The sequence below is a fragment of the Rhinoderma darwinii genome, chromosome 9, assembly GCF_050947455.1.
Source record: "Rhinoderma darwinii isolate aRhiDar2 chromosome 9, aRhiDar2.hap1, whole genome shotgun sequence".
NCBI classification, from domain to species: Eukaryota; Metazoa; Chordata; class Amphibia; order Anura; family Rhinodermatidae; genus Rhinoderma; species Rhinoderma darwinii.
Genome location: NC_134695.1, coordinates 34034055 through 34054018, shown reverse-complemented (window position 1 = coordinate 34054018; position 19964 = coordinate 34034055).

The following is a 19964-nucleotide window of genomic DNA, read 5'->3' as shown; positions in this document are numbered from 1 at the left end:
GTTGTGGACTGGAAATTTAATATGGGACAATGCATCCAATTCTATCCAGCGGTGTAGCTATAGGAGCCTTAGTCTTATTGATATGCTATCTCCAATATGTATGTCAAAATGTATTTATTTGGGGGGTGGTAAATATATGTCTCGGGGCTTGTGCCCCTGATTTTTTCAGACCCTAGCAACGCCCCTGCGAGAACCATCAGGAGTGGCCCATCTGACGCGAAAGAGATCAGTAGCCATGGTCCTTCCCATCCTGATAATATTAGGCTGCGCTGTTGGTTTTCCTTGGCTGGTTATGGAAATAGGGGGAACCCCATATTGTTGTTTTTTTATTATTTATTTATGCAAATTCTAAAGATAGGCATTCCTCTATGCTGGATCTATTTTTTTTATATTAATATTAGATGTATTTTATTACATTTTCTAACACCTTTGTTGCATAGTCGTGTCTATTTTATTAACAAAAACACCTAATATATCCTTTTTCTCAAACTCTGAGAGAATGATTGTTGTTCATTTTCAGTGTTTATTTGTCATTAAAAAATTTGGCTTTGGTTAAAATTTTATTTCTTTGATAAAGTTGTTGTATGCAGATCCAAGGACCACGGTGACTATCGATAAGGAAATATCTGTCCTTTTTAAGTTAACTAGAGGGACACTTTTTGCTTTAGCTATCAAGCCTCTCACATTAATTATTAGAAGTAAGAAGGACATAGAGGGATTTAGATATGGACAAAGTGAGGCACGGATTTCTTTATATGTTGAAGATTTGTAACTATTTGTTGGCAATACAAAGCGATTACAATTATTATGAATAGTCAGTTTTCCAGTTTATTTATAAACTGGCAGAATGTGTTATTGAACATAATATATCCTTTTATTTTGGGGTTATGGTCTCTAGAAGGGCCCAGGATTTTATTGACCTATATTAAATCACTTTTATTCATTGATTGAAAGCTACAGTTAAAAGCTGGAAGAGATTTCCAATATCAATGGTTTTTAAGATGGGCACTCTTAGTCCCATATATGTTCTATTATTATCTGGCTGCACAAATGAAATACGTTGTGGACTGGAAATTTAATATGGTAAACCAGTGGTTTCGATAACTATATTGTAAGGCCGGTAATCTTAATTTGTGTATAGTGTTGGAAGGTGGTATCTTTTTTCAAAATTCAATTAAGAATATACCAACATATTAAACACAACAGAAAATATGGGTAACAGTTAAAAAAAAATGTGGTATCCTGGGATATACCAGGGTAACCCCTCTTTGGGGCAATTTATATTGGAAACATTTAAATCCAGATCTTTTTTTAAACATTCTTTTTTTATTGTTTTTTCAAGAGAAACATAAAAATGTACATGGAAGCACAGAATAAGAGTATACACATATGCCTCACTGAGCAGAGGGGAGTCAATAACAATGAATACTTTAAGGCAAGCGATACATGAGTCTAGCCAATTAAATCAAGTGAAATGCCAAACATTGGAAAGAAAGTACAACTAATACAAGGGGGAGGGTGAAAAGGGTTACAGAAAAGAAGCAAGGGGTGTGGGAGGGAGGAGGGGGATTACATAATCTTGATCGCCGTCTTCCGAGAAGACACTCAAGAGCAGGAAAAAAGTTCTGTTAATGTTAGTTGGTCAAAGAAGATGATGCCTGTGTAACAGAAGCCAAATGATTTTGTGCCTGCAAATTGTCCCACAGGGTCCATATTTTAAATAAAGGGTCATGTCTCCTGTTAGCCTAAATGGATAAGTATTCAGATCTATAGATTTGGGAAACTTTGAAGAGCCTGGTCTGTAAGGAAGGAGGGTGGGTCTGAAGCCAATATAGTGAAATCAGAGTTCTTGCTGCTGCAATTAAGTGGGTTATAAAATAGTTTTTCGAAGGTGTATATAATTTGGAAGACTTGGCTAAAATTATCATATCAAAAGTCATGACGACGTCGGTATTAGTAACCCGTCTAATCATCTCTCCTACTTGGTCCCAAAAGAGAGTAATATTAGGGCAGGACCACCAAATATGGGTACAGGTGTCGGTCCTTAAATTTAGAATCTGCTCAATTATATGCAAATAAGAGCTCCGGTGTTTTATACCATCTGGATAAAAGTTTATGGTGATTTTCCTGGAGAGGTACACAAATAGTAAAACCATATAAATTTTGTTTTAAAATCCGAGAGGGAGATGCCAAGCTCTTTTTCCCATGACAGTAGGAATGTCAGCTTAGAAGACAAGGATCTGACTGTAAAGGATCTGCCAGGCACAACTTCTGTGTATACGCCCATAGGTAATCAGTCTGCATCTGAGTCTATGTCTCTGAGACTGACTCCATCTTCCACCACTCAGCATGGCAGGCTTAGGAGTGGGAGAGCCTATCGCAGCCTGGCCAGACGGAGATAGCTCCCGCCCTCTGTCTATTTATACCTGCCTTTCCTGTTCCTCCTTTGCTTGTGATTCTTCTCGTGTGGTTTCCTGGCCCAGCTACAGCTTCTATCTATTTGATCCTGCTCCATACTACCATGGCTTACTGACTACTCTCCTGCTCTGCGTTTGGTACCTCGTACACTCCTGGTTTGACTCGGCTCGTTCACCACTCTTGTTGCTCACGGTGTTGCCGTGGGCAACTGCCCCATTTCCCTTTGCTTTGTGTTCCCTTGTCTGTTTGTCTCGTGCACTTACTGAGCGTAGGGACCGCCGCCCAGTTGTACCCCGTCGCCTAGGGCGGGTCGTTGCAAGTAGGCAGGGACAGAGTGGCGGGTAGATTAGGGCTCACTTGTCCGTTTCCCTACCCCCGTCATTACACTGACCATGAAATTGTGATATAAATTGGAGATTTTCCTAGTGGCAGGGTTTTTTTGCCACCAAGATCTTCTCCAGGTCATTCATTACCCTAATAGGAGTGCAAGAGTTCAAGAACTAAAAACAACCATTTCTAAAGTGGTGATAGTGTAAGAACGTAAGACTTAATCCAGGCAGGAGTTTAAGGAAAATAGGTTGATTAGAGATGGTATGATTACCAAGAAGGTCATGGGTAGAGTATGCATTGAGAGCTTCCCAAATATCATAATATGCCAATTCACGGTTTTTCAGAAGCACAGGGAGAAGGCCTGCTTGGAGACACGGTGGGGAAGTGAGCAATAAGGTTGAATGTATGGAATACCATACTTTACAAATACCTTATACAAGAGGGTCGAAGGGGGGTTTTTGTAAATAATTTTGGTTCTAAAAGCCACGGAGTCTTGTGTAAAGCGCTTCCCCATATAGCTTTAAACATTATTGCTGTGACAGGGTTCTTAGAGGGTCTAATCATTTCTAGCCATCTATTAAGCTGTATAACTTTAATAGGAGAAGATGTCAGGTAGTCCCATTCCACCCTCCATTTTTTATTGTATTAACAATGAGTGCGGTAGCGTTGGTCGCCTCTGTTTCCAGAGAAACCTCAATAACATCCCCCGTATTAATTTGAAGAACTGTGGGAGAGAGCTATAGGTACTATCTATAACATGTACATTATCGTAGGTATAATATAGGTTTTTAATATGTTCTCCCTCCCTATCCACGAAAGTAAAGGGATGTCATACACCTTAGTTAGCTAATAATTTCAGAAAGAAGGGTGGTGTAATTCAGCTGAAAAAGATCTGTGGGGTTTTTAGATAGGTGAATTCGCAGATATTATACAGAACCAAACAAATGGGGATGTGGACTGTAAGGCTTGCACTTCAGATTTAAAATACGGATATTGAGATGGAGTTTTTAAAAACTAAATTTGGAATTTTTAAATCAAATTCGATCAAATTATGAGGTCTACAAGTATTAAATGACTTGAAAATTTAAAAAGAGATGTTGGCTGAACCTGATATTTTCTGTTCAGATATTTTCAGTTGAACCACATTTTCGATGTGCATGCAAAGTCTTTTCTGTTATCAATTGAAAATTTTAGTATATTGAAATATTTTTGTGCTAAAAGTGGTAAAAAATTTGTAGAAAACTCTGTTCAATATTGATTCAAATTTAGGTTAGGCTAATAAATGTAAATCCTGTAAAAAGTGACATAGGGATATAGACAAATGTTATCATCAAGCTGGGAAAAACATTTTTGTGATATTACTAGTATCAATTTTAATGCTAGTTGGAATATCTCACATTGGAGTACATTTTATAGATACGTATTATACCCCAAAATTTCTATTCAGGATTAAAAGGACAGAAACAGAAAACTGTCACAAATGTGCTCACATTTGGAAATGCCCTTAGCTCCACCTATATTGGAATGAAGGGATTTCAAGGTTAAGTGTGGCATATTAAATGCAGATTCTACTATCTCCTTTGTTATGCGTTTTAGATGATTATTCCAGCATAAAAATCGCTAAACTATTGTGTTGGCCTATAACAAGGGCACTCTAAGCAGAAATAATGTTAGTTTTGAGATTGTGGATCTCAAATAGAATTCCAATTTGTTTGGCATGGGAAAACAGACATTTAAAGAGAGACTTTTAACACAAAATAACTAAAAACCCTAGTGGAAACCCTAGTTATAATTGCTTTCCAGGGATGAGTATTTGCTGATTACCTGATTTTTTTTCGATTTTACAGAGATGGAGGGGGTTTGCTAAATGCATCTGTGGGGATGAATGTTGACAGGATTGCAAAGGCATATTGTAATGCATGTTACTAGGTATATGATGGTCTCCTCATCATGTATATGGATAATTTCATTGATCTTTTTGTAATAAGGAAAACTCAAGAGAAAAAAAAATGATTGGGGGTTATTTCTTTCCAGAGGCTAGATGGAGGTTCCTCTTTTCACTTTTATTTCCTTCTCCCCCTCCTCTCACTTATCTTGCATTTTTAATATACTAAGGGTCATGTTTTCATAGCACTGCTTACATTTCATGTGTCTGAATGTAATGACTTTTATACTCATGATCTTGTAGGACTGTTTGTCCTTGATTGTTATATTTGTCCCTTTGTTCAAAAATACTAAAAAGTTGTTAACCCTAAAATCCACCACTTTGTATTATATATTAATAACTTTTTTTGCCTTCTTAGTCCTGTTTTACTCCTGAGTGTATTTGCTTCCGTGGATTCTGTGGTCAACTAGTGGATACTCATTTTCGTCACCTCTGTAATCATATTCAATTAGTAGAGGCTAACCTTCCCAGTGTCACGTGGCCCATGGAAGTAGTGACTGCCACTAGTCAACAGAGGATGGTGTGGACCCACTGTGTTACTAAGGGATTTGGCATAGGGCTAAACTAGGGAGCGGAGTCTAAGGAATGACTAAGTATTCAACCTTTAACCACCGTACAAAGATGTGGACTTGGCTGCTAGTATCCCCAGGTTGCTACTCCTAGGGTAGTTACCCCTAGCAATGGCCAACGTGCACATGTGTGGTTCACAAATAGCAGAGAGTATGCAGGGTCTAGTATAATGTATGTCAGGGCAGGTGGCAGACGGACACTCCCGCATAGCAGGCAACAACTAGCAAGCTAGTATAAAGTCTAATTACTCATAGCAATATTGGAGAATCCCTTTTATACCCTTTTATACCCAGGAAAGCTGGATGCATTTTGGCTCGTGCTGGCCTTTTAAGAAATGAAGGGTCAGCACACGCTTGGCCCTAGCAGCAAAAGTAGCCAAGCCAGGGGATGAGCATCGGCGGCATGGGAGACGGCCAGCAACTAAAAGTGTAGGAGAGGAGCGGCACCGGCCAGGAGCAAGAACACGCAAGGGACAGGTGAGTATATGTTGGCGGCTGTTACACCCAGCACACAGAATATTCTCACTTGCAATCGATTTTACAGCTGCATTACACCAGGCACTATACATCAATCTGCAATAAAATAAAATTATTCTCACAGAATGCTTTGCAGCACAGAGAATTGCCAAAATGAAACTTTCCCATGTGTACCATTATGACATTCCATGTGTCAGTTTCTCACCTGTTATTTTTCTTACTACTTCTATCTCTATATATTAGACTGGGATGGTTGCTTAGCAGCAGTGTGAATCGGGCTCGGTGACACATTATCTCTACTTCATTCTATGGAGATCTATGTGTCACCCATCACAGGCTTCAGCAGTTCCTGTGCCACACTAGTTTTGAATGGGGGGGGGGGCAGAAAGTTCTATTATCAGCTACCACTGATACTTAGACAGATTCCTGTCACACAGGTATAATGTAGAAGAATATAGTGCAGTCTTCCCATCTGCATACTTATGGTTTCTTAGCTTATTTAGGAGAATATAGAGAGAATGATAATCACATTGTCCCCTAGCATGCAGAAATGGTATGGTCTTTAGCTAGTCATGTGATGCTGTGCTGAAGCATCATGGGATTGATAGCAAAGCAGAGAGGAAGAGAAAGCTGGGGAAATCTAAGTATCAAGATGGAGGCTTTTTTAAAGCACGGACAAGACAGAAGTTCAAAACATAACTACAGTGTACATTAAAGAAGTGTAGAGTGTGGTATACAGTCAGGTGGGGAATGCAGACATGGAAAGTTGTGTTTCCACTGGAGGTCTTCTTTAAGCTGTTAGGAATGTGTCTGTCGATGAGCTGTCAACTAGTTCCAGTAACAGTCATCAGAATTTTGAATACAGCTCTCTTAGTGTTTGCAAATACTTTATATAGATTATATCATAAAGGTTGAGATGTTATTCCACATAGTCAATTAAATCATATGTAAATTCTTATACGGGGTTATGTAATCTTATTTCCCATTGTCAATAAGATAGCTAAAATCCCATAAATAACAATGTCTTTAGCATTCTGTCAGAATGAGACAACATTCTATTATTTTATTGTCTTTTAATTGGTACATGTAAACACTATATTTCCCTTTTATTGTTTTATTCTTTGGTTAACAAGTATAAGACATGATGAACTATTTACTACTGATCGCGCATCTCATTATGTGGTGGGAAATTTACAAAACAAACTTTGTATGCTGGTCGACTGGAGTTCAAATGTTAATGGGAAGGCAGTGTGCACACTTCATTACATCCATTTAAAGAAAGCAGTTTAACGTGTTTTCATTATTCAACATCATGTATTCTACAAAATTTGGAATTTCTGGACCATTGATGTTCTGTTAATTGCTTCTGACAATGACAATTTTGAGTTGTATAGCAAGAACATGAAAAGATGGCATTGTGCATATTACAAAGACTACACAATCTTCCCAAAATTATAATGTGCCCTTTGATTGACCCATTTACTGTTGCCATCATATATCCCTGTGCAATTCTGTTGGCAGTTGGATGATTAGGGCTTGCCCCGATGACCTACATTTCATTATGAAATCATATATCAGTAATGTTGCATTCAGAAATCTGTTTGTTGCAGGGATGAAAAATATCTGAGTAAGTCTTAGTATTTTGGGGCCTACGTAACTGCAAGACTTTTTAAGCCATTGCTATTTATTCAATAGCTATATATGGAAAAAAATGTTAAGTGACAGTAAAATAATTTCTAATACAACTAATGTAATATAAGGTTGATAAAGATTAAACTTGATGTTTTTTTTCTCAAACCTATGTAACTATGAAGTTATAATATTACATATTTTGCATATGTACATTTTGTCAGCAAGGTCTTGGATGGAAAAAGCTATATTTTTGCTTCCATGACCTTGCTGAGGTTTGTATGGAGTCTTCTAGAAATTCCAGAAGCTCGATTTTTAATATATTCATGACTACATTTCCATCCTTATGTGTTGGTTTGTCTAGTTTGTTTAGTTACCAAATTTTGGAGATTTGCTGTAGGTAGTCAGCCTTGATGGGGTTAATTCAATCTCCTAGAGCCATTTCTTAACATATTAGTTGAGAATCAATCCAAGCTCCTATTTTTAATCAAAATAGTATTCAGAATATGATTCCTAAAGATTATATTTTGCTAGATTTGCGATACATATCTGGTCTGTATGACAGATTGCATTCGCACTTGAGCTGCCGGGATAATCTAAAGTCAGTTGACCTTTAATAAAGGGGAGGAAAATGCCATCCTTAAAAGAGGCACAGCAGGTCACCTTAATATGCTTCTATCCTTAAAAATACACCAAGGAGTTTAAGCATTGCTTTAATCATTTCTGAAAAAATAATCTGCAAGAAACAAACAGATATGTGTCTATATTAAATATGAATGTAATCTTTGTGTTTCACTAATGTTGTCTTGGACAAACACAGATGGCAAAATCTGGTAGCTGCAAATTACATTTTCAAAAGATACAAATAAAAACACTAAAGTTAACATTGCATTACCTTATTAACCTGTGTATAGGTATTTGTTTTCTAATTTAACATATGAAAATCAATGTTGAGTTGCATTTGTATATTAAAAATAGTAGTAAAGATTCGTCGTACACCAATGTCCAGGTTGTCTATCCTAGGCTGGGTTCATACCATGCCTCAAATATAGGCCAGGCAATTCTCCGGACATATAAACTATATGGACAAAAGTATTGGGACACACCTCTCATTTATTGAATTCAGGTGTTTCATTCAGTCCCATTGCCGCACCTAGCCATTCAGTCTGTCTTTACAAACATTTGTGAAAGAATGGGTGGTTCTAAAGAGCTCTCTGAATTCCAGTGTGGTAATGTAATAGAATGGCACCGTTGCAAAAAGTCAATTCGGAAATGTCTTCGCTCCTAGATACGGATGTAGCCATCTTTATCTTCACTGTTAAAATTTGCTGCAGTGTGAGATCACACAACAAAAGCTAATGAAAAGTCATTGAAAAACTCAAGATAAAGTATCTTGCCACTGTGTATTTAATGCGTTAAAAGTCAAGGTAAAGACGGCTACATCTGTATTACACGATCAACTATAAGTGGGTTTTATTGTAAAGTGAAAGTATTTAGGAACCACAGCAACTCAGCCATGAAGTGGCAGATAATGAAAAGTTACAGAGAGTTGTCACTGAGTACTGAGGCGCATAGTGCATAAAAGTCACCAAAGCTCTGCTGACTCATATCTGAGTTCCAGAACTCCTCTGGCATTAACTTCAGCACAGATCCCTGACCTCAACCTCTTCCAACACCTTTTGGTTGAATTAGAACGGAGATTCAGAGCCAGGCTCTCTCGTCCAACATCAGTGTCTCACGATACAAATGCTCTTCTAGATGAATTGGCAAAAATGTACACAAACACACTCCAAAATCTTGTAGAAAGCCTGACCATTGGAATGGAAGCTGTTTTAGCTGCAAAGGGGACTCTAACTCCATATTGATTCCTATGGATTTAGAATGGAATGTCAAAAATGCTCCGGCGGGGGTAATGCATGGGTGTCCCAATAATTTTGCCTATATAGTGTATGTCTAATGTCTGACTATCATCACCCAGACGTATGCCAAAAGACTATTCTTTTAGCAAATGTTTGGCCGGTCTATAACTGGAATACATTTGCTTGCGCACTTCAGTATGACTGTATGGAAAAAATATACTTTTTTTTAATGTCAGTGACAGTTGTATTCAACTGTATTGGCATACAGGTGCATAGGTCTGTTTCAAACAGTCACGCCAAAAGTAATCCATACAAGTGTAAACCTAGTCTCATTGAATGTCAAGTTTTCAAAAGCACGCTTACATCTAATTCTATAGTGTAGTAGTAGTAATAATAATAATAATAATAATAATAATAATAATAATAATAATAATAATAATAAAATAGATAAATTATTTCCATGACCTTAAGATTTTGCAGGACCTGTGGACCTAGTGCTAATTTTCACATATTTTTATCAAATGTATTTTATTAAGCTTGCTCCATTAAATTCTTTTGTTTATAATTTTAGAAATACTATTTTTATTCACTGACAGCAATTGAAAATCCTTAAAACAAACACTCCATCTCCTGCCTTTAGACTCATTCGGACAGCTAACCCTTTACTTTCATTCACTTCAAACTGAAAGTTATTGAAAAATGGCACAAAAAGACACTAAAGGGAATATATAATAAATTAACACTGGCTGCACCCCAAAAATTGGTTACAGCTACACTTTATAGGTATTGTCTGATAGTGTTACTATCCTGCCTTATCTAGGCTTCCAGTAAAGGCCCATTTACACAAGCCAATAATCAGGAACGAGCGTTCCTAAGAACGTTCTATCGGCCCATAATTGGCTGGTTTAAACAGGGCAAAAAATCAGTCAACATACCAGTAAACACTCGTTTGACGGCTGATCACATAGTTTATGCAGGCTATAAAATCATTGTTGTCGGCAGCACATCTCTCCATGTAAACAGAGCATGTGCTGCCAACAATGACACTAAGAATAGGGAACGAATGATCATAGCATTGGCCCGTGTAAAAGTCTGTTAACGTGCGCCAATCAACCTGTTGTATTGTCGGTCGGCGCTTGTTATGGGCAGAAATCTGTCCATGTAAACCCATCTTAATACTATAATTATATAGATATCTTATTGTGCTTTTTCATATTAATAACATCCCCTATTCCATAGTGTGTTTATATGTGCCTAACTGTCATCAAACTAAATTTCTTAGGGATATGATTGAATTGGCTATTAGTATTAAGAAAGGGTCTCTTATTTTTTGTGTGGATTTTAATATTGTCCCAGATCCCGAAATGGATAATAGTTCACCTCGCTCTTCTACTAAAGACATGGGTATTTCAAATCTACTTTTCAAAGAGAGTTTGTATTATACAAGGAGAATCCTCCATGCTAACGAGAGAGATTATACTTTCTTCTCTAACACCCATAAAATCTACTCCCGTATTGATCTATTTCTTACAGATAAATGGTTATTACAAAAAAATCTTACATTCTAAGATGATATAATATCTTCGTCTGATCATGCTCCTATCTCCATAGCTATTTCTGAGGAGTTCAACAGCCCTCCTTCCTCCCCTTGGAGATTTAATAACTCACTTTTGAACAAATCCGACCCGTCTGATCAAATTGACCCTAATTCGAAAGAATATTTTGAAATAAATGATGACAGAGAGACTTCTGATACCAATGTATGGTGTGCACACAAAGCAGTGATCAGAGGTCTTCTCATTAAGCTGGCAACGATTGAAAAGAAAAAAATGTACGGCTACCATTGATAGCCTTATGAGCAAAATAAAAATCTTAGAAGATAAGATTAAATCACATTTTTCCCCTCTAATTCACACAGAAATTAAGGAACTCCAGTCGCAATTATACTTATATATGCAAAATATATGTGCTTGATAAAGATCCTATTGTAGGATTGAAACGTTGCTTTTGTATTGGAATTGAATAAACCACCATTTTCTTCATTGGAGTATAGCATATCTTCTTTTGCTATATCTGACATTTCGTCCGAGGATCGGGACGTTTTTGCTGGGCAGCCGTTCATTGATTTCCATGTGAGTGCTGCTGCTTTCTCTTTGTATATATGCAAAATAGGTATGAAGTCAACCTCAGAAAATCTAAACTTACCCACTATTGGCAGGGAAATAAGGTGTCCAAGCTTTTAGACAATAAAATCAAATGCAAAGAGGCAAAATCGAAGATTCCCTATATTGTTGACACGAATGGCAATAAAATTCTTAACCCGCAGAGGATTACTGAGGCTTTTGCGGACTATTAGGGTATGTGCACAGGACCAATTTTCAGGCGTAATGGAGGCGTTTTACGCCTCGAATTACGCCTGAAAAGATGGCTCCAATACGTCGGCAAACATCTGCCCATTGATTGCAATGGGTCTTACGATACTCTGTGCAGACGAGCTGTCCTTTTACGCGTCGCTGTCAAAATACGGCGCGTAAAATGACGTCTCGTCAAAAGAAGTGCAGGACACTTCTTGGGAAGTTTTTGGAGCCGTTTTCTCATAGACTCTGTTGAAAACAGCTCCAAAAATGGTTGTAAAAAAACGCCACGAAAACGCTGCGAAAAACACAGCGAAATACGAGAGTTGCTCAAAAAACGTCTGAAAATCAGGGGCTGTTTTCCCCTGAAAACAGCTCCATATTTTGAGACGTTTTGACTCTGTGTGTGCACATACCCTTACAGTACTTTATACAACCTGAGTAGTCAAGTTAACACTCCTCAACCGAATACGGAAATAATTAATGATTTTCTAAAAGATATATCCTTACTTCAGATATCCTTAACCCAAAAGGATTTCCTAAATAAAGAGATCACCTCGCGGGAAATTACTGACGTGATAGCTTCTCCGAAACTTAATAAATCCCCGGGTCCTAACAGACTGACATATTAATATTTTAAACAATTCTCATTTATTCTTTCCCCGTATCTACTTAAAAGTCTTAACCAATTCATGTCCACAGGTAATTGTCCAGAGGAAGTACTCCATGCACTAATAGTTACACTCTTAATGCCGGGTAAATCTCCTGATTCCCCTCCAAATTTTCGTCCCATTTCTCTCCTAAATACCGACTTAAAGCTATATGCTAAACTCTTAGCAAATCGTTTAGTTGACATTCCCCCACAATTGATTAAAAATAACCAAGTGGGTTTTGTTAAGGGTCGACAGATATCAGATGGTACAAGACGTTTTGTAAATCTTGTGGAATTGTTGGATTCTGGTAGAGCGCCTTCTCTTCTCCTTTCATTGGATGCAGAGAAGGCATTCGATAGAGTTAATTGGAAATATCTAAAATTAGTTTTGAATAAGTTTGGTTTTGAAGATCCTTAACTCTCAGTTTTATTGGCATTATACTCTAATCCCAATGCATCGGTCTATTCCTGAGGTTTTCTTTCCAAGCCCATTGACATTACAAATGGAACCAGATAGGGCTGCCCAATGTCTCCTTTGATCTTTGCAATGATGATGGAGAAATTTTCCGGAATATATTGGATCAGAAAATAATATCACAGGTATTAAAATAGGGAATTATGAGCATCGCATTGGCGTATTTGCCGATGATGTTCTCATTGTTCTCGCTAATCCGATAATATCACTTCCTGCAGTATTAGATATTATCCAAAAATTCAGTGATGCCTCCTATTACAAGATCAATGGTTCTAAATCTCAGATTCTTAATTTGGGACTAAAGAAGTCTGGAGTGTCTGCTTTTAAATCCGCTTATAAATTTAAATGGGTAGAAAATTCTCTCCATTACTTGGGTATTGATATCTCCTACCCAGCATCGAAAATTATTTGAGGTAAATTATATACCACTTTTGACCATTATTAAAGAAGATATTCAAAGGTTAAAATTGCAGGGCATCTCTTGGTTTGACAGGATTTCAGCATGTAAAATGGTAATTCTTCCCAAGTTATATGTTCCGCCATGTTCCAATATTTCTTTCCAACTCATACATTAAGAAATTACAATCTGTACTACAATCTTTTATATGGGGGAATAGGAAATCCAGAGTTAAAGCAGATATACTGTACTTGCGCATTCATAGGGGAGGTCTGAATGCTTATTTGGTCCTATCCTACTATAGAGCATTTATATTGGATCAATTGAAATCTCTCTGGACACTGGATACCTCTACACTTTGGGTTTGAATCGAACTTCATCTTCTGGGTAAACATACCATTTTGTCACACTAAAGCTGGATTTACACGAGCGTGTGCGTTTTGCGTGTGCAAAAAACTCAGTGTTTTGCGCGCGCAAAAGTTACTTAACAGCTCCGTGTGTCATCACCATATGATGCGCGGCTGCGTGATTTTCACGCAGCCGCCATCATTATGACACTCTGTTTGTATGTCTGTAAACAGAAAAGCACGTGGTGCTTTTATGTTTTCATTCATACTTTTTACTGCTCTTGCGCGAATCACGCGCATCACACGGAAGTGCTTCCATGTGCTGCGCGTGATTTTCACGCACCAATTGACTTCAATGGGTGCGTGATGCGTGAGAAACGCAGAAATATAGGACATGTCGTGAGTTTTACGCAGCGGACTGCATGGCCCCATAGACTAACATAGGTCCGTGCGACACGCGTGAAAATCACGCGCGTTGCACGGACGTATTACATGTTCGTCTAAATAAGCCCTTAAAAGCATTATTATTTTTTTCAAACAAAGTTTACTCCTTATCTATCCACTTTAAAAGCAGTGGTACAAGTGTGGAAGGCATCAGCTATTAATTCAATATTATCCAACTTTCAATTGTACAGCTCGTCAATAGACATTCTAGAAGCATCTATTGAAAACCTTTCGTTATCTAATTTGAAGGACAAAGGACTTCTATCTATTGGTCAATTTTGGCAAAATGACTCCTTTATTTCCTTCTCATACTTAGTTGACACATAAGGAATTCCTAAACATGATATTTTTTAATTCCTACAAATAATCTCGCATTTTCCATTGCCTTCCAAGGGTTTATGCCCTTCTCTACTTGATGGCTGATTGCTTTCCACACAAACCAACATTAAGGGTATATTGAAATGCTACAAATTGTTAAACGACCCTAAAATTGATCCATCTGAGTATATTAGAAAGAAATGGGAAATTACCCTTCAAATTTCTGTTTTTGAGGACCAATGGCGAAGTGCCCACTCTAATATATCTAAAGCTTCCAAATGTATTAACCATCTAGAGAATACTCGAAAAATCTTCTATTTTTGGTACTTGACACCAATGAAATTAAGCCAGATTTACCAAAGGTTTTCGAACTGCTGGAAGTGTAAGAGGGAGGTGGGAACATTTTATCATCTCTGGAATGCTCGTAATAATAAAACATGCGTTTTGTTCCAATTGGAGCCCTTGGCTCGGAAGCTCTTTTAACAACATCCCAAAAGATCTATATGAAGTTTGATTCCTAATGTATTTTCTACATTTTGTACGTTTTCTTCGACACTTTTATTGTTTTGTTGTTAAACCGTTTTGATATTATACTGACTTGTAACTCATACTCTGTATATTTTCATACTGTGATTGTATATCTTGAAAAAAATGTTGAATAAAAATCAATGTTCAAAAAAAATAAAAATACTATAATTATTGAGCCCACCCTCTAAAGATAAAGAGATGGTGAGCCTGATGACTCATCCTGTGCAAAGCTCACAACTGAGCTACAGTGAGCCAGTGGGAAAACTGTAATATTTTAAAATAAAAACCTAATTTAAATAATATGTAATTTTTTTATGATACTTTCCCTTTAAAGGATTTTACACATTTGCAGCAAATTTATTTCACTGCTTCAATGCATCTAAAAAGTTAATAAATCTTGCAAAAAGCCTTAATTTATCAAATTCTACTATCTTATGTCTACAGCTCCTATGCAGATGTGTATGTCTCCATGGTTACAGGCTACAAACCAATACATGCATGTTGTTAGATCCTGTAGACTTGTGTTACACAGGTCTGGACTATACACAGTGGGGCAGATTGATAGTGCTATGTAGTTTATGCCAATTTTTGGTATAAACTGTGTCCAAACAAACATCACAAATCATGGTTATGCAGCAAGATATCAATGAAGGCATGATAAGGTTTTGTTAAGATTGATGTGCGAATACTGTTAGCAGTAATGCTGCTCTGTATCATTGTGACCATTAATAATGCAGATTTGGCTTAAAGCACATACATGATAATTTAATTGCTAAAAGCATAAAATATGCTGTAAACTATAGAAGCAAATCAGATGTTACTTTCATTGTCTTACAAGAAAGGAACACATAAAAGGTATTCATTAATGTTAATAATTAGGACAGTGCACTATTTGGAAATACCCTGTGGTGCAGCAGCTGTGGATATGCTCTCCTTTACCAAGAATAACATTGTTATCACTATGTGATTGATGACATACAGTAATGCTTTGTGTCATATAGGATGCTGGGGCTTTTCTGTAAGGTAATATCTGAAATGTTTTAAAAGTCAAATAAGATTTAAAAAAAATATGATAAAATTAAATTAAACATTACTGCTGATTTCCTCATGGTATAGTGCATTATTCTAGGTTGTCTATAAAGTGCTTAGTGAGAGTTTGTTAAAGGAGAAGCATAGAGAAAGAAAATGCATGGTTAATCTCTAGACCTAAACAAACAAGCCAAATTGATGATGTGTTAAGTCCACTGAGGCTGAAGTTACAAATTCTTCATTTTTTGCTGGCAGAAAAAAAAAATTAACTAGGCATGTCTGGTTACTGTTAATAAAAGTTTTCATAAGATCAACTGTGTCTGGAAAACTGGTCTTTAGGTCATAAGGCTGGTCAGAGATAGACTTATTTTAAAATATATAAGGCTAAAAAATAAATGCAAAGACTAGTTCCTCAAGAATCAGCAACTAGTTCCAAATATTTAAATTAGTGGTCCGGTTTAGAAAACCCATTTTCAAGTCGCCTATTAGGGAATTCTGAGTTTGTAGAGGGGGTCTCATATTCAAGACCCTCATGTTTTAGCTAGAGTGGAAAGGGGTATAAAGAGTGCACCTGCTACGCAGCTGGCGGTGCTCAAGACTGCAACACCAGACAATCGCTATCACATGGGTGAAGCATGCATCAACGCTGATAGAAAACAAAAGGCACAAGTAACTCACCAGTAGATGAGCAGAACCGAATACTGAAGGCAGTATAAGATGGAGACGATGCATAAATGGAGTGGATGGCAGATGAATAGCATGCAAGCAATGAACAGATGAATAGACTGTGGACAGGAATTAACAGCACTCATTGATGAATAATATCCCACAGAAGGGTAAGACAACAGCTTGGCAGTGGACCAAATGCACAGGAAAGGCAAATAAACCAGTGGTACTACTGATTCCACGATACATATAAAACCACTATACAAAAACTAGATCTCTCAGAGGACCAACAGGTCCCACAGTACAAACAAACACACAGATAAGAACAAAATCACAAACAAGAATATGTAAAGAGTTTAGCACATGCCAGAAACAGTATAACCAGCACCTAAGTAATGCAGGCCTGAAGTGTATATATCCCAAGAAAAGTACTCTGCCTTAATTAACCAGGCAATGCCCAAATACAGAGACAGCAGCTGTTAGAAGAATTGATGTACTTATCAAAGAGATTCAAGGAGTCACCTGAATAGAAATGCGTGACTTTTATTCTTATCGATAAGGAGACAGTATGGCAAAATGTCTGCTGCTACCTTCAGTAGCATAGCTTTTATACATGGGATAAACCTAGTTCAAAACAGTTTTTAGACAGCTTTGTTATCTCTTTACTCGACCTCAATACTTATGTAAATTAGGGATGCACGATGCATCGAAACTTCGATACTGTTTCGATACTCTGCATCCCCAAACGGTTCGATACCGTTGTTTCATGTATTTCGATACTAAGCTGTGCGGACACTCAGCTCAGTATTGTAACACATGAATGTATGAGAGCGAAGCTGCGGCTGTGTAACACAGCCATAGCCCCGCTCCGGAGTCCTAATAACAAATGTGCGGGGTCAGGATGATGTGATGCGGCCGGCGCTGTACTAGTGAGCAGCGGCACTGAAGACAAAACATGGTGGGCGCACTTCAAAACACCCACATGTTCTGTCCTCAGTGCCTGAACCGGCGCTCATTAGTGCAGTGCCGGCCGCATTACCTCGTGCTGACCGCGCGCGCACTTCCTGTATTACACAGCCGCAGCCCCGCTCTATAATGGCGGAGATCAGAGAAACCTCTCCTCTCCGCCGTTATTCCCGTGAATGCTGCGATAACAGCTGACTGCAGCATTCAGGGGAAAATGAGAAGGGGGATACCCCTTGGATCACGTCACAAGAATCCTTGTGATTGAGGGACATACCATATATGGGCAGATAGCCCAGGGTCCATTGAAGGACCCGATGGCTGTCTTACCATATTTCCTGTTAGGGCATACTTAGGTATGTCCTAACAACTGCCTGTGTACTATTAGTACACAGGCTAATGTACAGGCATATAGATATATACCAGTACATTACTATCAGCATATAGATATATGCCAGGAAATTACAGTTTAAAAATAAAGTAAAAACATAAAGTAATGTTAAATAAAATAAAATACACATACACCTTTTTAACAATAAACATTAAAATAAGTCTCAATACATAAAACATACACATATTTAGTATTGGCGCAGCCGTAATAACCTGCACAACTATTTTTTTGCATCATTTATGATGTGTATGCTGTAAAAAAAAGAAAAATGCTTTCTTTCACTTATTGTGGGGCACGTGGTGTGATGAATTTAACCTCCATGTGCCTCACATTAATAGTAATTAACCCCATCATGTACCTTACATATTAACCCATTATGACTGAGAAACATGATGGGTTTAAGTACTATTAATGGGAAGCACGTGGAGCTTAAATTCATCATCACACCACACGCCTCACATCAGAAAATGTAAGAACTTTTTTTATTTTTTTACTGTTGGCAAAGTATCGAATTGGTATCGAAATCGCAATGCTAAACGAAGCATCGGTATCGAAGTCGAAATTCTGGTATCGTGACATCCCCAATGTAAATACTTCACTTCTCTCTCTAAAGGAATTCAACTGCCCACCCCCTCACACTTAATAACATATTAAACATTTTGTCAGCAAAAAAAATCTTTGCAGAGAAACTTGTATAGCTTAATACACACTTTAGTTTCAGATACATAAATTTAAAATAAAACTTTACTAACATTCCCCCCTGTTGTAAATTTATCAAGAAATGTTGTGAGACATCGAAAACAGATTTTCTCCTTAACCCCTTCCCGCCCAATCACGTACAGTAACGTGATTAAAACTGGTGTCTTCACACATTTTCACGTTACTGTACGTGATGGAGATGAAGCTGGCTCAGGAGCTGAACCAGCGACCTCACCGCCGGGTGCCAGCTGTATGTTACAGCTGGCACCCTGAGGTATCGGCCAGGACCGGAGCTAGCATCCGATCCGGCCGATTAACCCCTCACATGCTGCGTTCAATAGAGATCGCAGCATGTGAAGAGTTTTTAGCCACCGGCACCCCAGCAACGTGATCGCTGGGTTGCCGGTGGCTGCAAAGGCAATCAGAGGCCTAATGCTTACCTCGCAGTCCGCCAGTAACGGAATCCTCCTATGCCTCGTCGTAGTTGTAAAACATACAATAAAAGTTTCAAATAATAACAAAACACAATCGCCCTTTTTCCCTTATCAAGTCATTTATTATTGAATAAAATAATAAGCCATACATATTTGGTATCGCTGCGACCGTAATGACCTGAACTATAAAATATTATGTTATTTATCCAGCGCAGTGAACGGCGTAAAAAAAAAATACACTCAAAAACACTGCCATAATTACTGTTTTTTTGGTCACTGTCTTCCAAAAATTGAAATAAAAAGTGATCAAAAAGTTGCATGTATCCAAAAATGGTACCTAGAAATTCTATACCTCGTCTCGCAAAAAACAAGCCCTCACACAGCTCCATCGATTAAAAAATTTAAAAATTATGGCTCTCAAAACATGGCGACAGAAAAAATACATTCTCTTTCCAAAAGTAATTTTATTGTGCAAAAAGTTATAAAAAAAGTTCTATAAATTAGGTATCGCCGGAATTGTACTGACCCGCAGAATAAAGGTAACATGTAGTCTATAACGCATGCTGAATGCTGTATATAAAAAAAAATCTAAAAAACTATGGCAGAATTGCTGTTTTTTGTCACCTTGCCTCCCAAAAAAAAGGATAACAAGTGATCAAAAAGTCGCATTTACCCCAATATGGTACCTATAAAAGCTACAGCTCGTCCCGTAAAAAAACAGCCCTCATACCACTACGTCTATGAAAAAATAAAATAAGTTAAGGCTCCAATAAGTCAGGAAAGAAAAATATCCACTTGTGCCGGCCCGAGGGGAACATTTCTTCTGTTTCAAAAGGCGATTTATCAAGGCACTAAAATTAGGGAACCAGGAAGGGGAGGGCCCAAACATATCTGCTAGAAGCAAGGGCGCCCGTATTATACCAGGACAACACTTCCCAGCAAAATTCCCCAAACTGCGGAGTGTGGACCAAAAGGGGGATAAGGAAGGACATTTATCAGTGCGACACCGGCCTGTGCAGAAAGGATCGATCACAGCGTAA